The 10759-nt window shown below is 44.1% G+C and overlaps 1 protein-coding gene across 1 annotated transcript in view; it reads right to left on the minus strand.

Annotated features, from left to right (window-relative positions):
* Positions 1-10759, minus strand: part of tbck (TBC1 domain containing kinase) — a 188737-nt gene that overhangs the window by 103945 nt on the left and 74033 nt on the right.

Raw genomic sequence — 10759 nt, forward strand, 5'->3', positions numbered from 1 at the left:
GTGACGTCCCAGTAGGTACTAGGTCGTAAGACCAGTAGTAGAAGGGGAGCTCCCGTAGCTCACCGCATATCTCGGCGCTATTTCTGCGTCGGGGAAAACCGTGCTCGTCACGGATCTGGGGGACACGAGTTCGATTCCCGGACCCGCCGTCATTTCTCAGAATGTCTTCCCCTGCTCTACATCCCATTTCAACCTGTTTCTGTCGGTCATGCTTGACCAGAAAAGCGATAAACGCTAAAAAATAAAGTAAAAAAAAAAAAAAAACAGTAGTAGACCAGAGGATGGCTGGAGGTTCAAGTAAATAGGTAATTCCTGAGATCACTCTCACTACACACAGAATCCATTCCTAATATAGTTTAGAAGTAAGAGACAGATACTGTACACAGCAACCACCACCAGCGGGTATGATATACAAGCTCTCACAATGAAGCCGGCAGGTCTATACAGTACACGCTTGTATAATGAAGCAGGCGGTTATATACAAAAAGGAGCTGGCAGTGGCACCTACTCCTAAACACTCCTGCCAGAGAGAAGTTGGCCACGGCTCACAGCGAACATATTTTACCTTTATAAGGAGAACTGGCTCCCCCCTTCCCTTTAGCCTTCCGCACATGAATCTGCTGGGCTTTGGCCAATAAAACACAGTGAAGTACTGCATGCCAACTGCTGAAATAAGGCAGAAGTGAAGTGAAGGCCGGTGGGCTGAGTTTACAGAGTGTCTTGTAAACAGACAGACCCTGGCTGTTATTTAAACTTTAATGTAATGTGGCCTCTCAGCCAGAGGAAGAGGGCTAAGCAGCGTTTGGAAATAGGGTATTAAAAGGAAACTGATTGAGCTACCCCCGAGGCAAGAGGTGCATACATTATGAATGCTGCCCCCGGACTTGCCGTCACCGATACTTTGCTGAGACAGTCGCTCTGTGAGCGCGTAGAGCGGGGCAGGTATTCAGAACATGCACCAGAGCTGCTAAGTGAACTTCACTCTTTGCGGTAGACGGAGGCGGCACACCTTGCTCCGTGCAGACGAGCCAGACACCCTTCAAAGCAGCTTCACTTCACTTCAGGAAACACACTCAGCCCCAAAGCCCAAGCGTAACAAATCTGCACTCCTATGAGGAGTCAGGAACAAACAATAGACCTATATCTCAAAGCCCGGCCTATTTTCTTGATCCTTCAGCGTGCGGCAAGAAAGTTGGACCAGATTAAACTTTTGCCGTGACACAAAGCGCCCCCACGCGCCGCAGTGGACCAATCACGTAGGCTGGCGATCGGAGCGGAAGACGATGGATGGGGAAGGGGGGCAGGGGTTTAAAAGCTCACAGCTTGACGTCACACAAATGCACCACCCTGTCGGATCTAAAGTGAATACAGCCTAGGATAAAGTGAGTGATGGTTTATAGACACTTTGCTGCAGTGCGGGTCACAGCAATATATAAAACCAATCTGCAATGTTAACCCTTTCACTACCACACTACAGAAGGTTAACCCTTGGTTAACCATTTGTCGTGTGGCAGTGAAATGGTTAACCTTCTGTATTGTCACAGTGAAAGGGTTAACCATTTGGTAAATTAGCTTATTTGCCATCTACCCTGGAGTTAGACAAGCAGATACATACCCTTTTCTTCTCTGTGCATGCATTAGGCTTAGGGAACAGCCGCAATGTTAGCCTAGCTTAGCGTCTTTCACTGGAAGTAGGTGTGCCAGTGTAGCCTAGTTCCCAACAGTCACTCCAAATACAACTCCAAAACGTTCTTGTAAACATGTTGTGACCTGTGTATTTACCATGTGGAGAAATAAAAAAATATTAATTAGACATTTTCGTTTTCTAAGCAGATATATACTCGGAAATGTTTTTTGCCGAACCACTGCTGCCTGGGTGCAGTGATTTCAACCCCTCAAAAGCCCAATTTTTTTTAAACAAAGTATATATCTGCTTAGAAATCGAAAATGTTATTTTTTATATTTTTTTGTGGTAAATACACAGGTCACAACTAGTGCTGTCAGGCGATTACATTTTTGTATCTAATTAATTACAGGATTTGTAATTAATTAATCTAATTAATCGCATTTTAATCGCATAACCATTTTATGCCTGATATTCTATATTCTATAATCATATTTCAAATTGCATGTGTCCGGATGGCAGAATTCAGTACTGTATCTATAAAACCTTCTGTTTAATCATCTTCCATTTATTAATTTGCTTAGATTTTTCAGGTCTGGTCAATTTTAGCATGGTGTTTTTCACGGTCAAAGATAATAAAAAAAATGCATTGATATTCTCATTTGGTTCATTATAATTTTATCAAGCCTAGTAACAGACACAGTATTTCTGACACTGGGAATTCTGAGATCCATAGATGTCAATAGAATCAGATACCAAGAACATGCAAATGGACCATATTAAAAAAAAGTCTGTACATGTGTATTCTACGTTATTATTGAATGAATGAGATTAAAAAAAAATATATAAAAAAAAACGTTTTTTTTTAAATTCATTTTGAGTAAATTTTCATAACGCGATAATTTGCTGTGTAATTAATTAATCTAATTAACGCGATAAACTGACAGCCCTAGTCACAACATGTTTACAGGAAAGTTTTGGAGTTGTATTTGGAGTGTATTTCGTGACTATTGAGTAGGGTTGGGCATCGTTTGGATTTGAACGATTCCGGTTCCGATTCCGATTCTCCATATCGATTCCTGTTCTGAACGATTCTCGATTCCGATTCTTTGAGGTGCAGGTCACAGCTTATTTCGCAGGAGAATTTAATTTTTGAACATTTAAAAAAAAATGCATACTATTCACATTTTCAGTTGACATGATACAGTTTAATTTGTTTGCTGTACTGTAACTAGGGTATTAATTAACAAAGTAATTTTTTTTTTCTTTTTTTTTTAGAATCGAAATGCTGGTATGTTACTTCCGGTTCCAGAACCGGAAGTTAGGAACCGGTTCCTAATTAGAACCGGTTTTCGGTGCCCAACCCTACTATTGAGAAGTAGGCTACATTGGCACACCTACTTCTGTATGGATCTGCTTGTATAACTCCATGGTAAATGGCAAATTAGCTAATTTCCACAAAAGTTGGCGTGTTCCTTTAAGTACATGCTTTTTCTCAACAGCTTGGAAGTGTTTCAGGGTCAGCTTTTCCTTTTAAAGATCGGACAAAACCACTGAGCTCCATCTTAATTGGGTTCCAGTCCTCTTTCCTTTTCAAGACGAGAATGTGTATGGTCATGCTCTGTTGGAATGCTCCTCTTGCTGCTAATTCACTGAAGCCTACGGGGATTAACATCCACAGTGCTGAGTCAATAGACTCAAGGCTTCACTGTTGCTCGCTCCACCCAAAACATTTGGTCCGATCCTTCATTGGGCGTCACGTCCTGATCATCATGATAAGCCGGCCAGGGTTTAATTGAGAATATAGAACTACTGCACCTTGTATTTCTGAAGAATAAAATATCAAAAATAAAAATGCAACTGTCCCTTCTCTGTCATTTCAACCCCCCCTTCAAATCTCCTATGGTATTTTGTACGAGTAGAACTGGTTGTTGCTGGAGGCAGTTTCCTAGCCTTCACTCCCACAGCAACCCTTAGCTTTAGTACTGTGTCTGTCTTGGTACTGTATGAGTCATCCTGCCATTGTGTTACAGAGACATCATTATCTGTATATTTTTTTTTAATCCACTTTTCTGTGTTTTCCTCCCATCCCAATTTTTTTGTCGCCAATTCCCCCCTCCCCTTCCTGGTCATTGCGTGCATGTACCCCCCCCACTGGTCGTCTAGGGAGCCCTGAAGTCTTATCACATGCTTCCTCCGATACATAGGAGACAGCCAGCAGCCTCTTTTCACCTGGCAGCGAGGACTCTCATTGGTGAAGTGTAACGCGTGGGAGGTCACACTACCTTCACCATTTCCCTCCCTCGCTGTGCAGGCGCCCTGACCGACCTGTAGGAGTCGCTGTTTACAACAACCAGGACCCACCCTCGCCGGGTTTCCCACCCGCTAACACAGCCAATTGTGTTAGTATGGACGGTCGGCCAACCCCGAAGCACCACAGCTGCACTACCCGGCCATGCCTATCTGTATCTGTATCTGTATTTGCATCTGTATCAGCTCAACCAACAAAATGGTCGGTCTATTCAGATTTTTGTTTCTAAAACAACTGGCCGTGGCGTGGTTTATATCTGAGGTCACGATAAATCAGGCAAATGTATTTTCTAATCTAATATTCATTGCCAATGCTATTGCTAATGCTGAGCCTGGCTGTACTGTAACTGTACGAATTAATGTTGCTGAATTAAAGAATTAATAATTAAAACGTGTCAAATCAGCAGTCAAAGTGTATATTTTCAGCATTTTCACGTTTCACGCTTTATTTATCATAAAAACATGCAAATAATTATAAATAGAACAGGACTAGGGATGCTTGATATTGGCTTTTTTACTGATACCGATATACCGATATTGTCCAACTCTTCATTTCCGATACCGATATCAACCGATATCGATATATGCAGGGTTTACCCCCCCCAAAAAACGGAATAATTTCAGGTAATTAACATTACATATCTCTTGGCGGCTAGGTGGTGTAGTGGTCTAAGGCACTCGCCACCAGTGTGGAGACGCTAGGATTCGCGTGTTCGAATCCAGCTCTCCACATTGTTTTTCAGTTTGGCTGGTCGTCCGCAGTAATACACATTGGCCGTATTACGGGGAGGGAAAAACTGAAGGGTGGGGATCGAACGTTGTGAACAAGCGACTCCTACAAGTCGGTTGGTGCGCCTGCGCAGTAGAATCAGGAAGTGTCGGGGGCAGCGTGAGCCTCCCACGCGTTACTCCTCGACACTGAGAGGTCGAGCTGCGCAGGTGAAAAGATGCGACTGCTGTTACCTCAAGTACCGGAGGGGACTTGTGCTATGTATGACTTAGTCCTCACTGCAGCCGGCTTGTGGGAGGCAAGAAACAGCGTTCGTGACAGGGGAGGGTTGAATTGGATGATACGAAATTGGGATGGGAGAAAATATAGAAAAATGGGAGAAAAAGTGGATAAAAAAAAAAAACATTACATATCTCTTGTCGTGGAATTAACACAACATTATGCATACTTTTGACAATAAAAAAATCAGAATGTGTTGCTTGCCTGGGTAAATAAAGGTTAAATAAATTTAAAAAAAATCTTTTTTATTTATTTTGTTTGAAAACCGATACCGATAATTTCCGATATCACATTTTAATGCCAATATCGGTAGGCCGATAATATCGGACATCCCTAAACAGGACAATTGTAATATTAAACTGGGAAATGGGCATAATATGGGCTCTTTAATATTGGCATTCGGTTGGTCCAAATATTCAACTTAATTTTTTACTGTATTTGCCAGAATGCACCACCATTTAGTCATACAAGTCTTAAACATCATCAGAAGTAGCTTTACAGGCACCAAGACGAACAATAGCATCACATAGCATGGCACGGTGGCCACACAAGGCCACATAAACACACACACATCATCTGTCAGACGCAACAGCTGCATGAATCATACAAACATATGGATAGAGGACGTTATGCCGGCGCCAACATGCTCAGTATAAACCCACGTCACTTGAACATAACCTGACACAGTGGCCACACACACACACACACACACACACACACACACACACACACACACACACACACACACACACACACACACACACACACACACACACACACACACACACACACACACACACACACACACACACACACACACACACACACACACACACACACACACACACACACACACACACACACACACACACACACACACACACACACACACACCAAAATCCAATAGTACACCCAAGAAAAACGATACATTACCCAATAGACAGTAATACTGAAATAGGCCATACTACTGTCAGAAATTGTAAATTAGTCTACTTTTGACAATCACAGCAGGAGATGATGGGTCTTGGTGTTGAACACATACTGTAACGTTACACTGTTTGTTGAACATGTTTCTATTATTTTATCATAGTCCAAAGATTCAGGACAGGATTTATTTTATTTGATAATAACGAGCAATTTCAGGTAAAAAAATAAATCTGTTTCCATCACATTATCCGTGCTTTTCCCTATACAGAGTACAGTGAATTGTAGGGGTTGGGGGGAAAATATCGTGATATTTTGCGTGCCGATATTATATCGATACACTGATCAATATTATTATTATTATTTTTTAATCCTCTTTTTCTCCGTCTGATTTTCTGTGCTTTTCCTCCCATCCCAATTTAGTCGTTATGCCAATTCCCCCCTCCCTTACCTGGTTGTTGTGCGCATGTGCCCCCTACTGGTCGGTCAAGGGAGCCCTGAGGTCTACCACATGCTTCCTCCGACACATGCGGAGACAGCCAGCGGCTCTCTTTTCACCCGACAGCACGGACTCTCATTGGTGAAGTGTAACACGTGGGAGGTCACACTGCCTTCACCACTTCCTGTCTTTTGCTGTGCAGGCGCCCAGACCTGACATGTAGGAGTCGCTGTCCACAACGCCAGATTACCACCCCATCGACTTCCCTCCCGCTAACTCAGCCAAACGAGTTAGTATGACGGCTGGCCCAAGCCGGAGGCAATGCCGACACCCGGATTCGAGACCGGAGTCTCTCGCATTGGTGACGAGCGCAATCTCCGCTGCGCCACCCAGCCGCAACTGATCAATATTTTTAAGTAAATATATATATATATATAAATTTTTTGGTGAACTGACTTCTTCTATAACATTTACATTTGACATTTTGTTATTTAGCTGACACTTTTATCCAAAGCGACTTCTATAAATTATTATTTTTAATTGCAGATGTTCACAAAGTTTTCCGTTGGGGACATAATTAATAATAAAAAGGTAATAAATCGCAATAAATCGTAATATATGGCAATATCACAGTACAGTGCTGGTGATTCCCACCACTACTGAAGTGTCACCATGTGGTCCCTCTGAGGCTATAATGTGGACCAATAAAGTACTTGCCTCCGTCGACCTCCATCACTAATGTAATGAGCCCCTCTAGACACACAGTCCACACAGGCCGAGGCTGGCTCTGGGCCAACGGTGGCGGAAGTACACAGTTGATAATTATACTTAAGTACAAGTGGAAATACCCAGATAGTATAGCACTATGGTAAAAGTAAAAGTCCTCCACTTAAATACACATTCTGTACGAGGTTCTTCTATCAATGTGTGTGTCTGACTCTTACCACCAAACCGGCACGGACTACAAAGTACAAGATATGACGTATATCGTGCCAGTTAGGGTACATTGTGCATACTGCACCTGTGTATACTGTTTACTTTACTTTACTCATATAGTATATATTCTGATTCTAATTCTATATTGCCCATATGTATTGTAATAATATAACTGATAGGGCATACAGACCCTCATCTGCACCTTTGATTACACTGTTTACTTCTCATATTCTTATATTCAGAGTCAATTATATTGTTTACACTGTTTATTTTTATTATGATGTTATTGCCTATATTTATGTCTTTCTAGTATTACCCTGCCCATACCTCTACCTCCCCTCCCTCATGCTGCTACTGTATGACGCCGGAATTTCCCCAAGCGGATCAATAAAGTAATATATTGTCTTATCTTATCATAGGCAGGGTTCCCACGCTTGCCTTGAAAACATTTTCCATGCTACCCCCTGATTTTCCAGGTACCCTATTAAGTGATGATCTATAGGCCACTGAAGCTTTCCTCCCCCATCCGTGCCCCCCTCCCCTCACACACACAACCCCCTAGGACACCTGACTACTTACTTGATTTAAAAGATGTGCCAGTCAAGTCTACATTGTAAATGCTTAGAGATGATGTCTTATTGATAATATCAATGCATGAAATAATGCAACATTAGGTTATGTTAGTTATCATAGATCTCTCACGGGTGATGTAAAAGTGGCTGCTCCGTCTCTATAGAATCTCCTGCAGCTATAGGAAAATGAACATACTATTAATAAATGGCTCCTAGCTTCGTCTGTGGTTCACGCAGGCTCTGGTTCACACAAGTTCACGCAGGCTCTGGTTTACGCAGGCTCTGGTTCACACAAGTTCACGCAGGCTCTGGTTCACACAGGCTCTGGTTCACACAGGTTCACACAGGCTCTGGTTCACACAGGCTCTGGTTCAGGCAGGCTCTGGTTTACGCAGGCTCTGGTTCACACAGGCTCTGGTTCACACAGGCTCTGGTTCACACAGGCTCTGGTTCACACAGGCTCTGGTTCACACAGGCTCTGGTTCACACAGGCTCTGGTTCACACAGGCTCTGGTTCACACAGGCTCTGGTTCACACAGGCTCTGGTTCACACAGGCTCTGGTTCACACAGGCTCTGGTTCACACAGGCTCTGGTTCACACAGGCTCTGGTTCAGGCAGGCTCTGGTTCACACAGGCTCTGGTTCACACAGGCTCTGGTTCACACAGGCTCTGGTTCAGGCAGGCTCTGGTTCACACAGGCTCTGGTTCACACAGGCTCTGGTTCACACAGGCTCTGGTTCACACAGGCTCTGGTTCACACAGGCTCTGGTTCACGCAGGCTCTGGTTCAGGCAGGCTCTGGTTCACACAGGCTCTGGTTCAGGCAGGCTCTGGTTCACGCAGGCTCTGGTTCACACAGGCTCTGGTTCAGGCAGGCTCTGGTTCACACAGGCTCTGGTTCACGCAGGCTCTGGTTCAGGCAGGCTCTGGTTCATGCAGGCTCTGGTTCCAGTGAAGGAGGCCTTCTACTCTACGTTTCTCTCTCTGATAAGGCAGGGGATTTTGAATTCCAAAGCAATAGCCAAAACAAGCTTAGCGTAGCAGGTCGGGTCACCCGTTCTGCTGCATTCACTGCAACAGCCGGTCATTTAGTGTTTAGCAATTTGGCTTTTAAAAATTGGAACGTTAACAAAATAATAAAATCCTTTGGTGAAACACAATGTCCCCACTAACCCCACATGCAGCACCAAGGACAAATTACTGGTAGACGGGAAAGGAAAACACTACACTATTAAAAAAAGGCACCGGGGCTTAACCATTTCACTACCACCCTACAGAAGGTTAACCCTTTCACTACCACACTACAGATGGTTAACCCTTTCACTACCACACTACATAATGTTAACCATTTCACTACCACACTACATAATGTTAACCATTTCACTACCACACTACATCAGGTTAACCCTTTCACTACCATAGGCCCTTTCACTACCACAGTACAGAAAGTTAACCCTTTCACTACCACAGTACCCTTTCACTACCACCATGCATAAGGTTAACCCGTTCACTACCACAATACAGAAGGTTAACCCTTTCACTACCACACTACAGCATGTTAACCCTTTCACTACCACACTACATATGGTTAACCCTTTCACTACCACACTACAAATGGTTAACCCTTTCACTACCACACTACATATGGTTAACCCTCTCACTACCACACCACATATGGTTAACCCTTTCACTACCACACTACATATGGTTAACCCTTTCACTACCACACTACAGATGGTTAACCCTTTCACTACCACACTAGATATGGTTAACCCATTCACTACTACACTACAGAAGGTTAACCCTTTCACTACCACACTACAGAAGGTTAACCTTTCACTACCACACTACAGAAGGTTAACCCTTTCACTACCACACTACAGAAGGTTAACCGTCTGTATGTGGTAGTGAAATGTTAACCTTCTGTAGTGTGGTAGTGAAAGGGTAAATGGCGCTGGCCTGTCCCGATGACTCCGATTACTACCTCTTCAACTTGGAAGCCTTGAACTTTTGAAAGTGCCTCCATTTCATCGACCTGTCCCTCATTTCGTATGCAGAAATTAAAACGTGGTGAAGTATAAGTGCGACATTTCCCTAAAAAGCGAAAAACTCAAGTATGCGAACGAGTACCCGGAACGGCACTCGCTGACAACCGATTTACATCCCGCCCCTGATTTAGGCCATGCAGTGTGCGGGTAGCGGGCTGTTTTCTTCTCCCAGTGGCAGGCCACTCTCTGACGCTCAGTCATCTCTCCGACAGCTGCGGTGCGGCGCGGAGAGATAACATCGAGGAGGGGTGTCGTCTGTGTCGGCAGCTTCAGGGACATATCATTAACTCAGCCAGACATCGGCACACATTAGCCTCTGGAGAACAAAACACTGCTTAATACAAGCCAGGCGTGGCCGCTACGACGGGCCGACAGCACTGCGTGCGGAGGAAAGGAAAAACTGCCTTTTAAACAGCTTTACCCCCCCCATCGGGTATTTGTGTGTTTTACCCAACTATTCATAATAGGGAGAGATAGTAGCGTATGTAAAGAGAATAGGTGCTTATTATTATCGAGTGACATTTATGGCCTCGGAGGGAAATAAAACGAGGGAATGGATGAATACTCCTGCTTGTGGGGAAGAGGTGTATAGTGTAGGGGGGGGGGGGGATACTACTGTGTGTGGGGAAGTGGTGAATGGGGGATACTACTGCGTGTGGGGAAGTGGTGAATGGGGGATACTACTGCGTGTGGGGAAGAGGTGAATGGGGGATACTACTGCGTGTGGGGAAGAGGTGAATGGGGGATACTCCTGCGTGTGGGGAAGAGGTGAATAGGGGATTGTACTGTGTGTGGGGAAGAGGTGAATAGGGGATTGTACTGTGTGTGGGGAAGAGGTGAATAGGGGATACTACTGCGTGTGGGGAAGAGGTGAATGGGGGATACTCCTGCGTGTGG

Source organism: Notolepis coatsorum (genome assembly GCF_963971535.1).
Source record: "Notolepis coatsorum genome assembly, chromosome: 7".
Lineage (NCBI taxonomy): Eukaryota > Metazoa > Chordata > Actinopteri > Aulopiformes > Paralepididae > Notolepis > Notolepis coatsorum.